Source organism: Lactuca virosa, chromosome 7, assembly GCF_052849685.1.
Source record: "Lactuca virosa cultivar CGN04683 chromosome 7, Lactuca_virosa_CGN04683_v6, whole genome shotgun sequence".
Lineage (NCBI taxonomy): Eukaryota > Viridiplantae > Streptophyta > Magnoliopsida > Asterales > Asteraceae > Lactuca > Lactuca virosa.
In genome coordinates this window covers 170,113,697-170,123,850 of record NC_136432.1, presented here as the reverse complement: position 1 = coordinate 170,123,850, position 10,154 = coordinate 170,113,697, and the positions used below count along the sequence as shown (strand labels likewise).

Below are 10,154 nucleotides of genomic sequence, written 5' to 3'. Positions count from 1 at the left end.
TTAAGTTGACATAATTCTTGTTTCTGTGTCTGTTCCTATTAAGTTGACTATGCATATGAGTTTTGTTAGTTCTAAACTGTGTGCATAACAGCTTGGAAGCATTGGTGGGCCTTGTGCTACCAGGTGACAAGAAATTAAGATTGAACAAGTTCAATCCATGTAAGGCTAATTTGTCACTAACCTTGTCTTGTGATTATGGTTTTGACAAATTCACATGGATAGAAACTCATACACTATAAAATCTAAGTGTCATAAGGTTTCTCTCCGATTCATGAAAATGATGGTGAGGAAATGCTTTCACTAAGAAGATTTTAAGTAGATAGCAATTGTGATGTTTGCATTCTCAAAGTTGTTAGTGGAGCGTGTGTGGTTAACCGGCACACTAACATGGACTTGTGAGAAATGGCAAAGGTCTAAACAATTAAGACTATGATTACGGCATCCCTTTTCATAGTTCTGGAAATTGTTTAGACACACATGTGAGCTATCTAAGAAAGGGTGTACGAATCTAAATTTCAGAAGTCCAGCTGATTTCTGGAAATATGTCAGAGCTAGTGGGAGCATAAGTGTTATGCTGATAATCATCATGTTAGTGGGAGCATGATTATTATGTTTAGTGTTGCAAGTTAGCAATGTTAATTATAGAAAAACAAAAGTTTCAATTCGTAAAGTTGTAGGGGTTGAAAAGTTGTTTTGCTATAATTAAGGGAGAGGAAATTATACTTCATTTCAATTCTAAAAGCTTAGATTGAGTTTTTAATCATCTTTAGTCAAGGATATATATATATGTATTTTATGTTGGAATGGTTCAACTTAAAGAAATTCTATATATATTGCGTTATCAAAATTCGATTATGATTACGGCATCCCTCTTCATAGTTAAATTTTGAAAACATGGCAAATAAAAAATATTGTAGCAAAAGACTGGTCTAGTATCATGTCTTTATGTGAGACATCATGAATCGTGTTCCATATACTTCGGATATAGGATCGATTTCATGTGCTATAATATTCATCCTTATTGTAGCAAAAGACTGGTCTAGTATCATGTCTTTATGTGAGACATCATGAATCGTGTCCCATATGCTTCGGATATAGGATCGATTTCATGTGCTATAATATTTATCCTTTCTAAATTTTCCAAATGCTTAGGGCATTAAGAAGGGAAAAGTCTAGAATTGGATATGACTAAAGTGATTAAGCAATTGTCGAGGACAATCTAAGGTTCTCCAAAGATTGGTTGCTCGGGGACAGTTGGAAGTAGGATATAAATTGTTGGAAAGGACCATATTGACATATTCTGAAAAGAGGTAACTCTTGTTCGGAAGTGATAGTCAAAATGGGACTATGGAAATTTCTTCATAGGTGGAAGTTATTCAATCTGTGTAAGATTAGAAAACCTTAGTGCAAGAAGGATGTTCAAAGCAATGTACTTTGAATATGAGACTTCGTTTCCATAGAGTTGATCTCCTTTGGAATCCTCTGTAATGACTGATGACAAGGTTTTGGTGACCTTGTGCATAATCATTACGAGAGGATCAGTACATATAAGTTTAAAATCTAACAGTTTTTTGGTAAATGGTAGGAATTCGGAATTCTTACATTTACAATAAGGATTTGGGATTGTGAAATGAGCATCATTGGAATCATGTTCAATTGATCTATTTCACAAAGTAAAGATCATAGACAAACATAGTGTGCATACTTGGAGTATGGCATAACTATTGTTTAGAAAAACAAAGTGTACATGCTAGGAGCATGGGACGACTATTGTTTTTGTTCAAGTATTAAGTTGATTATTTGAAACATTATACAATGAATAATGTGTAATCAATATGGTGATAAATAAAAGGTGGTTTTATTTATATTCAAAAGGGTTCTGAGACCATATTGGATTCGATTATTATTGTGTTTCACTTTGCATGTTTTGACTTCCAGAATAGCTAGGTTATTCTTTCCGAATGACTAAGTTATTTAAACACTCCACAGTCGTTCATATGTTGGAAGTAGGTATGAATTAAGACTGTCATGAATCGAGTTTGTAGATGGCTAAACGTGTTTAGACATAGCAATGGTTGCTACAACATTCATGAGTACTCATAAGTTATGAGTATTGGAATTAACCCACGCTCACTTGTATCACTTCATGGAATTTATCTCGAGTGATCGTGAGACGGTAATATCATATAAGTCTTCAAACCTAGAGATATGAGTTGTTACCTATGAGTTGGTTGTGCATTGATTGCACGTAAACGCATCAGTAACTTGATGTTATAAAACGTGCCTTTGTGTATAATTCAACAAGTAGTAGAAACAAGTATATGAGTCGAAGTTTATCCTTTCCTTCTAGTCCTTGGAGGATTAGAAGCGATATCTGGGCCCCTCGATGATTTTGTTTTGACCTATGTACCGGGCCCGGTCAGAACCTAATTGATGTGTTCAATTTAGTTCTTTGTCAAACAAATCGGAAATCGAGAAACAAACTGCTGGACAATAAGTACGACGTTGTTCCATGTATTTGTTCGGCTGATATCATGAGAACAGAGGATTATATGATCACTTATCTAAAATGGCGCTTCATAGTTCAACAGAGTTTTCGAGAGCTACGATTGCTGGTTGGTTCCTGAAGTAACATACACAAATATAGTTATTAGACTTATCCAAGTGGGAGACTATTGGATAAGGTGTCTAGGTCCATAACTTATTTGGTATATACTTGACCCGACCTGGCATGGTCCATTTGGGTTGCACTTCACCCAAACTGTTTATGGATAATTTTATGAGAATTGTATACTTACGATTTATTAATATATTATAAGTTATAATATATTAATATAAAGTCATGTTATTTAATTAGTTTTAATCTTGAATTAATTATGAATTAATTTAGTGATTAAAAGGAATACTAATTAAATCATGGGCTATTATATTTATATGGTGTGGGCTAATACTCATTTGTTAATGGGCTAAGCTTATGTGGAAGTCCATGGATGATCCATGGAGCTTTTAACCCATGGATCGTTGGAAAGGAAAAGACATGGGTTATTAGGGTTTCACCCTAACCATGCACACTATATAAACAAGCTCATGTTGCATGAAATACTACCCTAGTGTGTGTGTAATAGTGGTGGCCGATTTCTAAGTGTTAGTATACTCTCTCATACATTTTCCAAGTTTGTGGTGATTTGTGATTTCCATTTGAGGCATTCACATTATTGGTGCTTGGCTCTCAAACTCCAAGGAATCAACAATCAACAAAAGGTATGTAATTCATCTAGTCCTTTTATGTTTAAAAGTACCCCATGCCATGCTAGATAGGTTATAAACCTTGGAAATTAATATTTTGCATGTACCTTAGACAAACATAGATCCAAGGTTTATTAAGGTTGCATGTACACTTAGGAAGTGTTAGAATGCTCAAAACCCAACAAACCTCCGGTCCATATTATTCAGCATAGCCACCATAGCTGCTATTTCTTCAGTTTGTGCGCCTCCACTGCCTTTGATTCCATCTTGCCTAGGGTTGTGGTACTCACGAGAGTGCTTCGCGAATTCTTCAATCAGCTCCTTGGCCTGAAATGGGTTCTTCTTTGTTAGTGGTCCTTGTGAATCAAGGAGTTGTCTAGTCATGACATTCACCCCATCATAGAATATTGACATATCCTGTTGAATATTGAGGTCATGTTGAGGGCAATTCCTTAACAACCCCTTGTAACGTTCCCAGGCCTCGTATAATGACTCTCCCGGATTTTGCTCAAAGTTGGCAATTGCCTTCTTGAGTTTAGAGATCTTGGAGGGTGGACAAAACTGATCTAGGAATCTCTCACGCAACTGGGCCCATGTAGTGATCGTACCAGGTGGGAGTGCCTTTAACCAGTCTTTTGCTGCTCCCTTGAAAGTGACTGGTAGCATCCTTAGCAAAGCTGTCTCTCTTGGGATATTGAGAGTATTAAAATAATCCGCAATATCGTTCACCTCTTCTAAATGTTTGAACGCATCCTCTTGATCCTTCCCGTAAAATGGGATATCTTTCAGTGCAGTAAGGATATGTCCCTTCAACTCAAATGTGGTATTGGGAGGAATCGTAGGACGTACTAACCCCGGCCCCATATCATCTCGAATGCGCTTTTTGTAGTCCCCCATGGCCATCTCATCTATATTTGCCATCTCGTTCTCCGGCTCGTTCTCGGGTTCACTCGTATAAAGGCCAAATTCTGTGTCGGATTCGTATTCTGATTCGTGTGGAATAGGAATTGGACCAAGTTCTTCAACTCTGCCTTTATCCTTTGGCGTTGAACTTGACTCTCCTGTCTTCTTTCCCGACTTCCTTGAAAAGGCTGATTTTAGTTCTTGCAATGGCGTCTTCTTTGGCGTCCGATCTTCCTTCGCGTTCTTATTCTTATTTTTATGAAGGACTGACTCCGGATCTTCAAGTGGCGGCACCAAAGGTGTGTTAGAGCCTCTGGTCATGAACTCCTGCAAACTAAACAAAATAACAACGTAAAAACGAACTAAAATAGAAAAATAAACTAAAAACTAAAGAAAACTAAAAATTACAGTTCTCACGTCGTGAATCTGTAAGATTCACGTCGTGAGTCCTGTAACATAAAAAAAAAATTCAAACCTTGCTGGAAAATTAACTTTTTGCAGGTTTTATCCCACAAAAAGGATCGATTAACCCAAAGCAAATAAATAAATAATAAACTAAGCCGTTCCCCTGCAACGGCGCCAAAAACTTGATGTGCACGGAAGTACCCACTAATTTTAATATTTATAACCTAACAAACTTAGACTAACTATGCACTTGTAGGTAGTGTACCTAGTCAGATTACAATATAGCTTAGGTAAGTCAGGTGTCGGTCACAGGGAACGGTGTTATTAATTAATCTATTTACTACTAAATTAATCTATTTATTAACAAGCTAAAAGGGGTTTTTATCTAATTTTGCAAGTTTAGATGAACTTAATTCTTTAACAGAAACTCAATCAATAAACAAAGCACTTTTGTTAGTTCGAATCCACTTTCACTCAATGGTTATACATTAGCTATGACTATTACTGTTGGTGACTAATTAAGGAAGTATTAGCAATTTAGTTCTAACTCTACTAATTATTAATCAATTCATGTAAATCTATTTATGGTCATACAATAGTTAACACATAATCAATTAGTAAATAAGATTGGAGCTATGAAAGATTGATTAATCAAAACACAATTACAGTCATAATATAAGTTATCTAACACAACTTAATTCAATGATTCAATTACTTATCTAAGATTGGTTTGATCTTAGCTCTAACAACTAGTGTTCACTATATTATTAGGTATTCAAATTCATGCAGATTTGTGTTCACTAACTACACAGAACAAGAATTTAAAGCAATCAAATCATTAACTAAAGCATGCTAGGTAAAATCAATCAACACAAGCATATCACCAACAAGTAAAGTCAAATCTAATGCATTAAAACCATGAGTTCCAGCTTCATCTAGCTAACAAAAGCAACTAGATTTAGCTGGACATACTTACAGCTAAACAAACAAAAACTATAATCAAAGACATGTTTAAGTGTACCAATGTTTTAAACCAAATTATGAACTTCTTCTTCCTTGGTGTTAAAACCAACTTCCAGGTCTTCTTTTCCTCTGAATTTCGTCTCCAGGAACCCTTCTCAGTCAGCCAAAAAAGTCTCCCCAATCGTAATGGAGAAGGATATATATACTTTCTGGAAAATCACTGTTCACGTCGTGAGAATTTAAAACTCACGTCGTGAACTCGAGGTAATCGTGATCGTCAAAGATTCCTTCACCCGGATGCTTATCTTCTAACTCTTTCCACCCACGTCGTGAACCATCAACTGTTCACGTCGTGAGTACGTCTTTTTTTTGGTGTTTTTCTTGTCTTTCAAGCCTTCAACCTCCAAAGTTCCATCCTTTAACGCTTTTAGTCCCTTTCTTCAAAATGTCTTCTTTTTTGCTGTAAAATACAATTTAGCCTTATAAGTATCATTATTCTATACAAATGAGTAAAATATATATAAAAATGTACTTAAATATTGCCTAAAAATATGTATAAATATGGCAATATCAAATATCGTGAGGGATATGTCCTTCACAGTGATAGAGGAGGTGATTAGTTATGGAACGTTACCTTGGGAAGGCCAGAAGACGCGCAAGGAAAAGAAAGGGGGTGAATCTCTAGGATGTCCAGCATAAGTGCTCGAGGAGTACCGGAAGGATTGTCAGTTGAGTAAGTTGCGTTCTCAGGATTGACGGGATTAGAACGCACTCGAGGGTATTATCTGCAGGGACTAGTTTAGCCGTAATGACCAGGAGGAAGGTCAATGGAAGTGGTCAGCAGGAGTTAGATTCATCAGGTAGGAAGGTTGAAAGCAGATTGCAGGACAGTTGGTCGTAGCGGACTTCGAGGACGAAGTCTAGTTTAAGTGGGGGAGAGTTGTAACACCCAGAATCAGAAAGACCAAGAAAGGAAAGGAAACCCTAAGTCAAAGGGGGTCAACTCGTCGAGTCTAGGGAAGAACTCGACGAGTCGGAGCGGGTTCCGTGTCAAAGATTAAGTGACCGACTCGGCGAGCCGGCGAGTGGACTCGGCGAGTCTGGCCTGGGTTTGGAAACCCTAATTCCGGGACTTGGTACCCTATTTAAGCATCTTATTCTCTTCCCTAGGGCTCATTTGCGGCCCTTATTGTCCAGAACTCGAAACCCTAGCCACCCAACTCCATTGTTGAGCTAGTTCTTGTCTTAAGAGTGAATTGAAGCTTGGAGAAGGAAGAAGGACCTTGGTGGTGCAAGAATAAGCTATAGATCCAGAGTTGGGGTAGCATTTCAGACCATTTAGAGGTAAAAAACTTATACCTTGACTGTTAATCATCTAGATCCCCTTTGTAGCATAGATTTTGTCACATTTGGACCATTTCCAAGGTCAATCCGAACATTGAGCCATTGAGGACGAAAAGGACTTAAGATCTAAGCATTTCTGAGCTTTAGAAGCTCTGAGGGGACAACTTTACCCAGCCATGGCTTCATTTCATGACCTAGACCTTCATTTTAGTTTGGATTAAGAGTTTTAGCTTCATAGCACCTTGCATGCACGTAAAGTTAGCAACTTTACGTGCAATGCTAGAATTAGAGGTCCAGATCTATGGGTTGAAGGTGTTGCAATGGACTGTAATTGACAGAATATAGATGTCACAAGGTGGACTCGACGAGTCAGTGCATGGACTCGGCGAGTCGGGTCACAAACCCAAACCCTTCTGTTTTGATTCGGGTCAGTGAGTGGAGTTAGTAAAGGATTCAACCAGACTGGGCCCGTAATGGACATGAAGATCATAGTACTCGACGAGTTCAAAGAGGAATTCGGCGATTCCAAGACAATCTTCTTAGATAGGAAGATGACCTCGACGAGTTGTTCATACAACTCGGCGAGTCATGGCCTAGGTATTCATACGATGATGGTGAACTCGACGAGTTCAGGGATAAACTTGGTGAGTCGGTTGAAGATAGTCCTGAAGTGCTAGATGAAGGAGAACTCATCGAGTTCTCGCTAGACTCGACGAGTGGATTCGGGGTTGTTTTGGGATTTGAGGAGCATGGACTCGGCGAGTTGGCAGAACAACTCGACGAGTCGAGTCAACTGGAAAGTTGACTGTGACCAGGACTTTGACCTTAAGAAGGACTTTGACCAGAGTTGATGTGACATCCCCTAATTTCTCGACCAGAAAAGACCGATTTAGTTTACGCTTTTTAAAATAAAATCAGAGAAATCTTTTTAAAAGATGTTGCGGAATTGGTCCCCAATACAAAATATGATAAAAGTTTGTCAAAACCTTTCATTAAGAAATATATAATTTCATTTCATATCAAAACCTCGGGATGTCATGTTCCGATACAGATCAAAAGCATAAACAAGACATTATAAGCCTTTCAACAGTTATTTACAACTACTGGCCTATAATCCAAAAATCTCGATCTAAAATTCGAATTTTTAGCTGTCTACTGCTAAGCTGAAACTTCGAAAAATCATAACTTCCTCATACGAAGTCAGATTTAGGCGTTCTTTTTATACCTACTCTCCGTTTAACGAACACTACAAGTTTCGTTTAGATCACTAAGGCTAAAAAGTAGTTTATCAAAAACTCACTTTTTACGACATTCGGCACCATGCCGGTTTTGTCGCGAAACTTCGACAGGTCATAACTTCTTCGTTATAACTCGGATTTTGGTATTTGTTATATATCCGTAATCCTTGTCACGACCACTACAAGTTTCTTAATAGATATCGGCTTTATCTAACATTTATTTTTAACGCTCATTTTTATTCTTAATTAATTAAACCCTAATAATTAAGCATAAAACACATAATTCACTTAATATTCACATAATTCCTTTTCATTTCTTCAAAATGAGTTACAAAGGTTAACCTAGACTATAATGTCAATATTAATGCCTAGCCTTGAAATACGGGCATTAAGATTCTCTCCCCCTTAGGATGATTCCGTCCCCGGAATCACACATCACCAAACAAATGCGGGTAGCGACTCATCATGTCACTTTCCATTTCCCAGGTGAGATTTGGCCCATTTGTATGTTTCCAACGCACCAACACTAAATCGACCATCTTGCGTCGCAACTTCTTAGTCTTACGGTCAACGATTGCCTCAGGTTCTTCAATCAACCTCTTGTTTTCATCCAACCTTAATTCAGAAATAGGAATTATGTCGGACACATCTCCCGTGAACTTTCTCAAATAACACACATGAAAGGTGTTATGAATACCCTCCAGTTCTTCCGGTAATTCTAGCTTGTAAGCTTGATTCCCGATCCTCTGAAGAACTTAAAATGGTCCAATAAACCTTGGACTCAATTTCCCCCTTTTACCAAATCTTATAAGTCCCTTCCACGGCGAGACTTTAAGTAAAACCGAATCTCCAACTTCGAAGGATATCGGTTGTCTTTTCTTGTCAGCATAACTCTTTTGTCGATCTTGAGCTGCTAACATCCTTTCCCTAATCACTTTCAACTTTTCAGTAGTTTGATGGACTATTTCAGGTCCCATAAACTGCTTTTCCCCAGCTTCCAACCAACATGACGGCGTTCGACACTTTTCCCCATACAAAGCGTGATAAGGTGCCATCTTGATGCTTGAGTGGAAACTATTATTATAGGAAAATTCTACTAGAGGTAAGTGTTCATCCCAGTTACCTTGGAATTCTAGGGTACACGCTCTCAGCATATCCTCCAATGTTTGAATCGTTCGTTCGCTCTGACCATCGGTTTGCGGATGGTAAGCTGTACTCAAACACAACTTGGTACCCAATTCCTCTTGTAGACTCCTCCAAAACCTTGAGGTAAAACGGCTGTCACGATCGGATACAATCGTTAACAGAACACCGTGAAGCCTCACAATTTCCTTCACATAAGAATTCGCAAGTTTATCCATAGACCATTTCTCGTTAGCGGCTATGAAATGCGCACTCTTAGTGAAGCGATCAACGACCACCCAAATCATCTCGTGACCGTTCCTTGTTCTGGGCAGTTTAGTCACAAAATCCATGGTAATGTCCTCCCATTTACCCATGGGTACAGGTAAAGGTTCTAAACTCTCATACGGTTTCTGATGTTGTGCCTTAACCCTAGCACAAGTTACATACTCGGCCACATACTTAGCAACATCGAGCTTCATCGTCGGCCACCAGTAATAGGGTTTTAGATCCCTATACATTTTCGTACTGCCGGGATGAATCGAGTACATGGTCTAGTGAGTTTCTTCCATCAGAAGATCTCTTACTCCTCCCGTCTTAGGTACCCAAATCCTATCTTTGAATACCTTCAGTCCTTGACCGTTTGTGTCAAACACCAACGTTTTACCCAAACGTTCCTCCTTCCGGTCATTTTTCTCTAAAGCTTCCTCTTGAGCTTTCTTTATACTTTCCACAATTGTCGAGACAACTTCAATTCTCAACGCTCTTGGCCTTTTCTTTTCAAGATTTACCTTCCGACTGAGAGCATCAGCAACAACATTTGCTTTACCAGGGTGGTAAAGTATCTCACAGTCGTAGTCCTTGAGTAACTCTAGCCAGCACCGTTGCCTCATGTTCAATTCTTTCTGATTAAAGAGATATTGAAGACTCTTA

General features: G+C 38.3%; 1 non-coding gene across 1 annotated transcript; it reads left to right on the top strand.

Moving 5' to 3' along the window:
* Positions 1 to 3,676: 3,676 nt before the first annotated feature.
* On the top strand, positions 3,677 to 3,783 carry LOC145127971 (small nucleolar RNA R71). The gene has a single exon (XR_013716574.1). It is a non-coding gene; the product is annotated as a small nucleolar RNA R71 (small nucleolar RNA).
* Positions 3,784 to 10,154: the final 6,371 nt, after the last annotated feature.